General features: G+C 43.4%; 2 long non-coding RNA genes across 2 annotated transcripts; one reads left to right on the forward strand and one right to left on the reverse strand.

Annotated features, from left to right (window-relative positions):
- Positions 1 to 881: 881 nt before the first annotated feature.
- On the reverse strand, positions 882 to 4,317 carry LOC138105486 (uncharacterized). The gene is made up of 2 exons (XR_011148496.1): positions 3,931 to 4,317; positions 882 to 3,080 (listed from the first exon to the last, which is right to left on the reverse strand). It is a non-coding gene; the product is annotated as an uncharacterized lncRNA (long non-coding RNA).
- Positions 4,318 to 5,253: 936 nt separating this feature from the next.
- Positions 5,254 to 11,909, forward strand: LOC138105487 (uncharacterized). Its single transcript, XR_011148497.1, has 3 exons — positions 5,254 to 5,452; positions 9,037 to 9,106; positions 11,825 to 11,909. It is a non-coding gene; the product is annotated as an uncharacterized lncRNA (long non-coding RNA).

The raw sequence follows: 11,909 nt of genomic DNA on the forward strand, positions 1-11,909 counted from the left end.
TTTATGTTATAGGCAGCACTGCAGTAGCAAAAGACACATTTCTGCTCACTTCTTATAGGAGGTGAGGATTTTATTTTTCCTTTTAAAACACATCTGTACTTAACATTGTCAAAAGGCACCAGACAATGCCATAACATAAATCCTATGTTCATCTGTCCACAAAACAGCCCCCATGCCTGGGGACTGCTCCTCCTTGTCTTCTGGTGGGAGGGCTGCAGGCACCATCTCCTCCTCACAGAGAGCCTGTGCCAGTGCAGGACCTTGTGTGCCTCACTCTGTGTGCCTCCCCCGTGAGATACAGCCACTGCCAGCTGCACAGCGCTTTGGTTAGCACAGGTATTTATAGGTATTTATAGCACATTTAACCTCACTCTGATTTTCACAGCCTTTTCTTAAACTTCAGTGGGGTTTATCCTCGCTGCTCCTAAGGGAGATTATCCGGAGCCCAGTAAAACAAGTCCTCAGAATGAGTGTCAAATATCAATTTAGTAACAAACCATCCCACCCAGGGATCCTCTCCAACCTCCAGCAGTGCTGCTGATGCCATCTTCTGCTTTTCCCACGTGGTTACACCACAGATGTGCTCAGATGCCCGTCTGCAGCTGTACAGCACAGGAGTGAGGAGGAGATGGAATATGCAAGATGTTTTGTACTTGAGGATTAGAGAGGACCAGGAACAAACAAATGCTTGACAGAAAAACAACATGAACTGGAAGACAGACACACAGAACATCTCCCTTGAGGAATCCAAGCACAAAACGCTCACACCCCAAAAGGGTCCCCCCAGTGACCCATAAATGGCACTTCTGGGAATGGTGAATCAGAACTTCCATTTCCCCCGTTTCACTGGAAGCAGTTACAAATCATCTCCATCATTACAAGTGTGCCTCAGACACAAAGGAGGTGGAAAAGGGGCTAATTTTAACCCATTAAGAGTTTTCAGGCTGCCAGACTCAATTTGTGTGTCTTTGTGAGGGTGAAATAGAAGGAAGGCACCTAAGAGTACTTGAGAAAAATTAAAGGCTAGCACAAGCACATTGCTAATTCAAAGAAATCCTGCAGCTGGGATTTAGAAGAGCACTGGTACAAAGTAATAGCTTATAAGTCCTTGATTCCCTGAAAAATATTAATGCCAGTCATCTCAAGCTTGTTACTTATTGCCTGCCTACAGAGCTGCCTTTTAGTTTGAGCATTTGAGGAGAAACTTCTCTGGACAACAGACTGTGATTAAACTTTAAAATCCATTTCACGACACAATCTTTTATACATTTTGAAGAGAAAAAATGGTATTCCACTTAAAATTTAACAACAGAGCAGACCCTATCTTGCCAGTTTGCACAACATGACAAACTTTTTTGGGAGAAGAACAAAAAGAGAGAGAACTTACATAACTGGAAGGGGTGGCAGGGAGGGGAGAGAAAAACTGCTGGTTGTGTTTAGGGTTTTATACAGAGGATTTTAAAAAGGGAGAAAGATCCAAAACATATTTTGGGGAAAAACTGCAGAATCTGTTCAGAACCCAGGTGTGCCACTCCAACCCTGCTCACTTATTAAACAGAGGTAGAAGCAACCAGGCCAGAGTGCTCCATCTTCTGATTAAAAAAAAAAAAAAAAAGAAGAGTAGAAGGAATAGTTATCACTGTATTTGCAGCACAGCAGGCTGACTTTTTTTCTTTTCTTTTTCTCCTAACTTACTTGTACAAGTGCTTCATTAATAATTCATGCTGTTTCTAAACGGCAGGGCAGCCGCTGCTGCTTTGTCACCTCTGACAATGGCTGAGTGACAACGTGGCTCTGACTCCAGGCCACTATCTTTGACTATCTGCCGGGAGAGACACATCACTGTCCTTCCTTTGTCATTCAATCCCTGACACGGTTGTGACAAGTGCTGGCCTGGCCTGTCATTCCCTTCACCCTCCGATAACAGAATCTGCCACTTTTCCATGCAGGGTCGGCACTCCTTTGCCCCAGAGAAGGAGCTGTATGTTAATGCTGCTGCTGCTGACGTGCTGGTCTGCTTCTGCTGGTTGTTTTTCCTCTGGATACAAATTTGGATTGACCATGCTTCAAAAAGCACGGAGTTTAAATGCTGCTCTGGGACCAGCACCCAGCTAAAGCCCATAGGATAATGGTGTCCCCAGGGTGGTGAGAGGAGGAAAAAAAGGCTCTTTTTAGCAAAAGTGTTAGGTGGCAATGCCAGATTTTAGGGCAGACAAGAGATCACACATGGAAAGAATTATATGTTTTCCTATCTGTGCCAAGGAGCTTTTGGGCCTGAGCTAGCAGGGCACAGTGTTACCCTCCCAGAGCCCTCCCAAAACGTGTCCAGGGTAGCGCAGACAGGACGCACCACGTCCCTTCCCACCGTGCTGAAGCAACATAAGCTGCTTTCCAGAGGTTCCTAAAGAAAACAACTCTGCTCCCTTTTTCAGATGCTTGGAAGAGGTGGGGGTGCTTGTGAGAGGCACCAGAAAACGTCTTGGGGCTCCCTCTGACCCTGCCAGCAACTTGCAGCCCCCTGCCTACCTGCCAGCAGCAGGGCAGCACACGCTCGATGTGTTCAGCCAAAATCGCTCTGTTCACTTAATGTGCAATATCCCTCACAGAGCAGCCAAGCACCTGTGCGGGTGGCTGACTCCAGGAAAGGGCTGCGAGCCTTGAAGAGTTTCCTAATTTCCAGCCCTTTGATCTTCCCAGATGCAGGGAGGCAGGCAAGTGCAAAACAAGGATTAAGTCGTCGGAGGCAGAGATGCCAATACCAGTCCTTTGTCTCCACCTATGTGCCCTCGGAGGAGGCTGCAGTGGGGCATTTCCAGCATTCAGCCAACACCCTCAGCGAAGGCTCACTGCTGTTAAAAACACAGGGAACAAGATATTACCCGAACATCCTCTTTCCCATGGAGACGCTCAGTGCTGCTTCCTTTACCCTTCTCTGCTGCAGCGCTGTTACCAATTACAGTCATTAAAGAAGAACAGCTGGCACTTGTTCGAGCAGAGAGCTCTCTCCAAAGCCCACAGAAGCCGATGAAAAAAAAAGATTTCCTTTCTTTCACTGGATTTTGGATCAGATTCAGAGAGACCTGACGGTTTAGAAAGTAGGAGGTTGTTATTTTTTTTTTCCCCATTCCTTTGTTACTTCTCCATCTCATGTTTGTGACTCGGGTCTATTTCTTTTTCCAATCTCTACAGCCAGGAGGTTGGGGCTGCTTGACCCCCTTCCATACATTTTTAGAGATGTTAATTAAAAAACTGAACAGCAGGGCTGAAACTACTAGAAACTAGAAAGGGAGAAAGAATGAGGCAGAACAGCAAATTGTAGCAGACTTTGAATGCCCTTTGCTCATGATGCTTTTTCCCATTTAAGTACTTTCACGGCTGTTCAATGCACTGCTCAAAGCTCAATTTGTCTTGCACACAGATCTTACTGAAAGGTAATAAGCAAGTCCTAGGTAGAGAGTCAATTAACATGTAATCTTTGACATTTTGTATCAGCAGCAGCTGCCAAATGAGTTCTTTTCTTTATACAGAATGAAATCTATTGCATGAGTAAAAATCTGATTTTATGTTACATTTTTTCATATTCATCTAGGAAGCTCTTCTCCAGTCCCATGGTGGGGAAGTGCACCAAGTTTTGCCTCCAAAATTATCAACAAAACTCTTCTTGAGCTCAGGGAGTAACAAACTAATCCAACAATGACCGTGTTGGTAGATCAAAGTTTGCTTTCCTTTCACCTTGTCCTTTTGGGGCCAAATTTTCATTTTCACACTTGTAAGGCTCTGACCAGTGAAGAGGTGGCATGTGTAGATGGCCACAGCAGCTGCTGACCCTGCCTTTCATGAAGGGTTCCCTCTCCTGCTGCACAAACAGCTCATCTGCTCCTGAAACAAGTCCTGAACCCAACCCACAACAGCAGCTTGATCTGAGATTACCTGGTGTTATCAGAATGCAAATCAGGAGAAGTTCAGCTGCTGTTGCTTCACAAGGCAAAAACACCAGGGGAGTGTGAAAGGCTGGGCAGCTGAGGCCGGTCCTCTCAATCCTCCCTGAGCTGCCAAGACACCAGGCCCTTTATTTGCAGTGCATTAACACCTTGAGCAGCTCTGGCAGAGGTGAGGGACTTTATTGGACAATGCAGGTACCTCAGAATTCAACTTGCAGACTGGTTGGACAGGGACTGTAATTTCTCAGATAACTGTGAAAGATTCCAACTGAGGTTTCAATTGGTACAGCTACAGAAATATTTAATAATGGTAATTAAATTATTATCACTGCTCTGTAATTTCATAATGTGTAATAAAATGGTGTCTGTTAGTTTAAAATATGCATGCAACTAAATATAGGAATTGCAATAAGCTCCATCTTGCTCACCTGTCTGTGTCACTGTTGAATCCCTACCAGTCACAACATGTCTGAGATTCCACATCGGTTCAAAAAGCTGTAATTATCTGTCTTTGAAAGACTAACAAGTAAGCAGGATTATATAAAAGGATTAAGCACACACATAAAAATAACATACTAAAAACTGTGGGTGGACTAATCTCTGAATCACCCGAGAAGGCTGAAATTTCCCTGTTTTACAGAGCTGCATATTCTCTACATCTTGTTTAGCTCTGTAGAATGATTGAAATAAACTGCCACCTGTGCCCAACAGACAGGCTACAAGAATGTTGTCATGAGAGCTCCAGTTCTGGGCCACTTGCCTGGAACAGTCACAGCTCTGCAAGTGGCCCTGTCCATCTGAAGGTCATGCAAACATGGGTAAGTTTCACATCAAGGGATACCTTTGCTGTTTTCCCTTAATACATGTGAAACGCAGGCAAGATAATAGCAACACTCATGAGAGAGTGATTATCATCATTGTGACGTTCATGGAAGAAAGGCTTTGGCTCAATGAGCTCTGACTTGGAAACAAATTTTGCAAAAAAGAAGAAAGGAATGAATGTGAGAAGCTGAAACCCAAATCCTCAAGGAAGACATTTACTGCAGTGCTGTGTGGACTGTGTAATCCTAAAGCAGAGTGGAGTTCAAGCCTGTAAAGAGAGATGTCTGCCACATGAGTATGTTTGGTGCATCACCAGCATGAAGCGGGTGTGCCCACCATACCCGCTGCCCTCCCATCAGCAGAATGGCCCCACCTCAGGTTCACTTCACAAGATGGTCAATTAAATCAAGCTGATGAAGCAGATGAATCCAGCCAAAGGACAAATTAAGCTGCACTGGATGTTCCATTGCCAAGGCAGAAATGTAACACAGGGAACAGATGCAGAGGGGCAGCTGGACTCCCAGAACGCGGCGCCGGCCAGCGCCAGGAAACGCTACCAGGAATTAATGACAATACGGTCACCATGGTGAACAGGAAAGCCATGCCATGAGATGCCTGAGCCAAACACTGTGGCTGATAAAAGCAAAAATTACAGAGAGAGAGATATTATTCAAAGAATGATCCAGCAGGTAAGAGTTTACTAACTTTTATGAAGAGTAGATCAATAAAAGAATGTTCTCAATGAGAGAAGAAATTAATTGCAGTCAGTGTTGCTGGTGTATGAGCAGAAAGGTCACCGAGGGTCTGGAGCAGGAGCTGAACAGATTGAAGTTTGTATTACACAGTGTTAGATGAAAATGCAGAATAATTGCTTTTGCGAGCTTGCAAAGGATTAAACTGATTTAAATGGGATGAATCTAGCTGCAGCCCACTGCATCAGCTGTGTGACAGTAATTAATATGCAGATTAGAAAAAAAAGCCCAAACCCCAGATATTTACTCTGTACTAAGGCAACATCCTTCTTTCAAAACTTCAGTGACAGCTCAGGCTCTAGCACAACAGTGGGGAGATGTCTTCCAATGCACAAGGATATTAATATACAGATGAATTAATTTTCCAGGGTTTTTTTTTTAATGCCAAACAACTTAATTTGGGACTGTAAACTGAAGCTCTAGTTTCACACTACAAATTTAAAAAGTATTTAGGAAAACAATATTCAGTTTACTTACAAACATATATAATGAAGGTCATAGAATCATAGATTGGTTTGGGTTTGGAAGGGACCTTAAAGATCATCCAGTTCCAACTCCCCTACCATGGGCAGGGACACCTTCCAGTAGACCAGGTTGCTCAGAGCCCCATCCAGCCTGACCTTGAACATATCCAGGGATGGGGCAGCCACAGCTTCTCTAGGCAACCTGCACCAGGGCCTCACCACCCTCACAGGGAAGAACTTTTTCCTATAATCTAATCTAAACTCCCCATCTTTCAGCTCATTCTCCCTTGTCCTATCACCCTGTGCTCCTGTGAAACATCCCTCTCCAGCTTTCTTGTAGCACCTTTAGGAACATGAATATGCTAGAAGGTCTCCACAGAACCTTCTCTTTTCCAGGCTAAACAATCCCAGTTCTCTGAGCCTGTCTTGACAGAAAGGGTGCTCCAGCTCATTGATCATCTTTGTGGACCTGCTCCAACCGGTCCATGAATGACAAAGAAGGATTACAAGAATAACTCAGAAGGATTGTGACTCCATTTGGACTCAGCAGACAACCTTATCATAGACAGCTGCACGAATTTTGTGTAGCCAGATGTAAGAGAGAGTTACAGCTAGGGAGAAATGCTTTACAAGGAGCTGTGAACTTCTGCTAGGATGAGCTACGTATTACAGGTGAATGTTTTAAACTGGTAAAAGTTTTACAACACCTGGATATGCCTCTTTCTCTGGACTGACTTCTTCAATGCTCCCCTCCTGTCTGCAGCACCACAACCCCAAAGGCTCTTGGCTCAGACACACCACAGGAGCCTGGGACCTTTGTGGGCCATTACCTGTCCGGAGAGCTGTTGCACTGCTCTGGTTTATGCAAAAAGACTTGAACTTTGGATGCTGAGAAACAGCGATGCAGCTCTTCAGCAAGTCCTGAGCAACTCTTCTGTGTCTGTTTTCACAGCAGCTTCAGGTCTTGTTCCAGATATTGCAAGATTTCCCCAGCCACTTGCGTGTGAGGAGTGCTCCCCACCCAGCCCCCACCTCCATCCACATGCAGCTGGATGCTCATTTAGTGCCAATGAACTCCCAGCCACTGGCAGAGGAGAATTAGTTCTGTTGTTTGCCTGCTGATGCTTTATAATCTCTACATATGCACACCTTATTTTGTTTTTAACCATACTTGCTGTTACTCTCAATCTCTAAAACCTCCTGAGAAGTGGTATAATCCCATTGGTTCCCATTTTCTTGACACATGCTCCTAAGCACATTCAATTACTGCATGCATAATTGCCAGTTCACATAGGCTCAATTATTAGTTTCTAAATCAGGTATTTAACTAACCCATCTAAATCACTGGGAGGATAATTTCGACACAAATTCATATACCCTTGTGGTGTCAGACTCAGTGAAATGGTTTGGGTTCACAGTAAATCACACAGTATCCAAGTCTTAGTGCTTTCTGTTTTATAGGCAGGGTCTAGAACAAGCAAAATCCTCTAATACACAGAATCCTGTTACATTTCTGAGTATGTGGATAAGGCAAACTGCAGTAGAAAAATGGATCAACCAAAGCATTCAGCATAACAAAGGAGCACCAAGGGATCTGAAAGCTGAGCGAGAGAGGCAAGGCATTCTTCTGAATATAGAGCACAAGGGAATAAGCATGAATGTCCAATTCAGATGGATCTGGGCTCCAGTGGGAAATATGCAATTAAACAACAATCTGGCTTCATGCTGAGCTATGATGTGGGACATCCTGACATCCAGCCTAGAAACTTTATTGATGCCTCACAGCACTCAGTGCCCTCAAGTCTTTGTGAACCAACTTAAGCATAAAGTACAGACTCTAACAGCTGGTGAACAAGAGTGTGGAAAGAGAGAAGAAAGTCAAAACCACAGTTTGTAGCCTAAGACAAAACACTTTCTCTGCTTTTAGGTGTGGCCAGGAGGAAAGAAGTCCCAGTGGCTTCCCTATAGAAAATTACAAATTTTGCTACTAAACACATTAATATTGTTAATTCAAGACAGACAGACTTCTGGTTTGCAATACTACCAAATCAGACTTTTCAAGAATATCCCCTGTGTGTGGTTTTGCAAGCTGTGTTTATGATTGCCGTGGTGTCACACTGCTCCCTTAGCATCCACTAAGTCTACCATTAGGGGCTGGACAGCAGTTACATGACAAGATACTCTCATTTCAGGTATCTACAGTTCAAAGCTGGTCCCATGCAGAATCCCATGCTGAAAATACCAACCCAAACCATAACTGCTTGAAAACCACTGTAACTGAAATCATGCTGCCATCACTCAGCCAGTGTCTGTCCTTTTGTGCTTCCACTCACCTGCCAAGGAAATATCAGTTTCTAGAACTTCTGGAACTTCCTTTTTTTTTTTTTTTTTTTCCAAGTGGAAAGACAAACACAAGGCTACATGGCTTCTCTTGGCTCTGCCACAGATTTACAGCTACCCACTACTCTAATTCTGCACTTACACACATGAAAATACCCTGTATTTTAAGAACTCATATCAATCCCACCTACTTGGACGTGAGAGTAAGACCTTTGGGGCAAGGATTTTTGTTGAGATTTTACAGCATCTACTACAACCACTGACTAAATTCTGAATTCTATTACAAACTAATAGTAAAGTAAAAAGGCCTATATTAACTCCAGAATATGACATAGTAAAATATTTCTTTTTATTAATTATTGTCAGAACTTCTGTTACACTTGGCTTTCTTCTGTAACAGTTTTTAAGGTGATGGTTAAAACAACAAACCAAACCAATTAAACAAACAAAAACCCCAAAACAAAACAAAACAAAACAACAAAAAAACAAACCAAGCCAAACCAAACCAATGAAAAACCCCACAAACCCTCAAAATTCTAATTAACTTTACTCCTAGTGCATCCTCCATCCTCCTTAGTATAACAGACCATTGAATGGATTCCATGCTGAGTTTCTGGTTTAAGTAAGACTAAATAAATATTAGGCTCACTCAAAAGTAGCAACAACTTTACACAAAAGTCTAAGGTTTACCTGCTTCTCTTGTTTTCCTCACTTCAGATGAAGCTGTGGAGAGGCTCTGTAGTTAAGGGCATCACATGGAAAGCTGGAAGTTCTGGTGCAGCTTCAGGTAAAGTAAAACAAAAATAACATTAGATTAATCCCCAAAAAGCATAACACAATAATTGTGGCAGTTCCTTTATTTTCTGCTAATTGAAATTTACATTTTCTATTAGCTTGTTGGTTTGGTTATTTTTTTTCATTCTGACTCAGGAAAATTAAAGCATGAGAGTGGCTAAAGTACACCATCTACAGCTTTGTCCACATTTTCAGTTTAAACACACCTTAAAAGGCATAGAGAGAACTATGGAGGGCCACATTTTCAATGCAGATGCATTATGTTAGCAGGGACCTTTTGCCATAAAAAATAATCTATTCAGGAAAGTAGGAAAAGAATTTAAATAAATATATTCAAGTAATACAAAATTAAAACATAGAATCAGGATAGTCCCAGCATTAGCCATACCTGTGTAAGGAGTTTTATGTTGTCACCACTGTATTCTTTTCCAAAGCCATAAATTCCATATTGGTTGATAGCAGTGAAATCCCCAAAATGCTCATGAGCAGCTGTCTCCTTGAGTTTGCCCAAGAGCTCTGAGAGCAGAAGGCTCAGGTGAAACTCCCCAGCGTGCTTCAAGGGAAGTGTAAGGGATTAAGTTAATGTTCCAGTTCCCTTGGGGTATAATAGGAAACTCCTACATGACCTCTTGTTCTGGTTTGACCCTGGCTGGACACCAGGTGCCCCCCAAAGCTGTTCTGTCAGTTCCCTTCCTAGCTGGACAGGGGAGAGAAAATATAAAGAAAGGTCATTGAGTTGAAATAAAGGGAGGGAGAGATCACTCACCAGTCAAAGGTAGAACAGATCCAGCTTGGGAAAATGAACTGAATTTATTACCAATCAAATCAGAGTAGGGTAATGAGAAGTAAAACAAACCTTAAAAACACCTTTCACACCACCTCACCCTCCTTGCTGGACTCTACCTCCTCAGGGTGCAGGGGACAGGGAATGGGGGTGAGGTCAGTTCATCACACTTTGTTTTGTCTCTGCTGCTGCTTCCAGCCCAGCTCCAGCACAAGGTCCCTCCCACAGGAAAGTCCTCCATGGACTTCTACAACCTGAGTCCCACCAATGGGCTGCAGCTCTGCACAGACTGCTCCAACTTTCCACAGGGACACAGGTCCTGCCAGGACCCTGCTAAGCATGGGCTTCCCATGAGGTCACAGCATCCTCTGGCCATCTCCCTGCTCTGGTGTGGGGTCCTGAAGGAGTTGCATGTGGATCTCTGCTCCCCCATGGACCTCCATGGGCTGCAGGGGCACAGCTGCCTGACCATGGGCTGCACCAGGGGAATCTCAGCTTCGGCTTCTGGAGCACCTTCTCCCCCTCCTTCTTCACTGACCTTGGTGCCTGCAGAGAGGTTGCTCTTACATATTCTCACTCTTCCTGCCTGTGATTACTTCTGCACAATGACTTTTTTTTTCCTTTATTAAATATGCTACCCCAGAGGAGTTACACTCACTGTTGGGCTCAGCCTTGGCCAGTGGCAGGTGTGTCTTGGAGCCAGCTAACACTGGATCTGGCAGATATGGGGAGAAGTTTCTGGCAGCTTCTCACAGAAGCCAAATTGTAGCCCCACTGCTGCCAAAACTTGGCCATGCAAACCCAACAGCGATTGAGGTGCTCTTCTGCTGGCAAAGCTATTGAGTCAATGCTGGCAAATGGAAAGAGCTGTTCCTGAGGACCACACAGTCCTGGTGAACACTCCTGGGTTCAAAATCAGGCATTTCTCTAGCACTTCAGTAAATAATTTTTGTAGCTTCAAGTGTGCTGACCTCACAAAACAGCAATGGCATTATGCCATGAGAACTTTACTACAATTGGTAGTAAAAAGCTCTTGAGCTGTGGCATGACCCAGGAGTTCAAGTCAACATCCAGCACACGGGAATCACCTGAACAGAAATGGAAAACATCTCTGTGTGAGCAGAACTGCACTCTAAATAGACAAGACTCCACGTGCAATTCATTTAGGGTTTGAAAATGCAACCTGCATATCTAAACCCAAACTCTAAACAGAATGTCACTGTCTAGGCAAATTCTGTGGCAAGCAAAGGGTGGTTGTTTCTGCTGGAGAAACTGACTGGCTTTTGACCAAGGGGTAAGTGGTATACAAAAAGCAACTCCATAGAGATTTTCTGATTTGGACCTTTTTTATCTTATCGTGGATTTGAACTCTCTCACTCATTCAGTCACCATTAGATGAAAGGAACATTTGACTAATACTGTCTGAACATGGATTTGAACAAGCTATCCATCACTAAAAGATTCTGTACTCTACTTTTAATACCAGAGGCCCATTCAGCTTTCAGCTCCCAGAAAGTATTTTCATTCCTAATGGCAGTAGCAAAATAAATACTATAAAGGCTAATCAAAAAGGGGAACCATTTCCAAAACAAAGTGTAAAAACATTGACTGGCTCTGTAATCCACTGTGATTTTTTGTCCCTTATTTCACTGCTAGGCCATAAAGAGTATTACCAATGTGGAGCTCCTGTGGTCTCATTCTCATATATCTTAATGTGTTCCTGTAAAACACACTTGCAGTGTGTTTCATTTGGGTGCACAACACAAAATGATCCCTTATTTTCCAGAAGATAGCATTCCTTGAACTGAAGAAAACCCATAACAAGGCTTGCTCTATAAATTCCCATTGTTTGTTTTCATTCCAAGACAGTGAAGACTTTTGATTCCTTTTAATTTACCTAGGCTGATAGTTATTTCCACTTTTCAGGAAAATTTGCAACATCTCAAAAACGAGGAAGAGCTCTGTGCAACGTATCAACTGTGATTTCTCTCTTTATCCCTCTTTCGCAAAC

This window comes from Aphelocoma coerulescens, chromosome 2 (assembly GCF_041296385.1).
Source record: "Aphelocoma coerulescens isolate FSJ_1873_10779 chromosome 2, UR_Acoe_1.0, whole genome shotgun sequence".
NCBI classification, from domain to species: domain Eukaryota; kingdom Metazoa; phylum Chordata; class Aves; order Passeriformes; family Corvidae; genus Aphelocoma; species Aphelocoma coerulescens.